The following is a 432-nucleotide window of genomic DNA, read 5'->3' on the forward strand; positions in this document are numbered from 1 at the left end:
ATCCGCCGGCGGCCGCTCAGCGCGGGCGCGGGCTCTGGGACGAGCCTCTGGGTCAGCGGCTGCCGCGTGAGAGCGCTGGCCGTGCTGACCGGTGTCACAGTGAGGGGGTGGGGAGAGCGGGCGGCCTGCGCGGGCGCGGGGTGCACGGATGCGGGATGTACGGGGCACGGGGCTCATGGGGCATGTGGGGTGCAGGCTGCATGGGGTGCACAGAATGCGGAGCGTGGGGTGCACAGGCACATAGAGGTGCGTGGGCATGGGGTGTGGGAGCAGGTGGGGTACGCGGGTGGGGAGCATGGGTGCCCTGCAAGCCCCACTCCCAGCCCGCCGGGGCGCAGCTCAGCACCTGTCACTGGAGCTCTGTGCCCGACCTGGGCCCGGCGGGCTCCGGGCCGCCCGACTCAGCGGCTGGGGCTTCAGCAGGGAGGGGCG

This window comes from Condylura cristata, unplaced genomic scaffold, assembly GCF_000260355.1.
Source record: "Condylura cristata isolate star-nosed mole 26May11 unplaced genomic scaffold, ConCri1.0 scaffold00076, whole genome shotgun sequence".
Classification (NCBI taxonomy): Eukaryota; Metazoa; Chordata; class Mammalia; order Eulipotyphla; family Talpidae; genus Condylura; species Condylura cristata.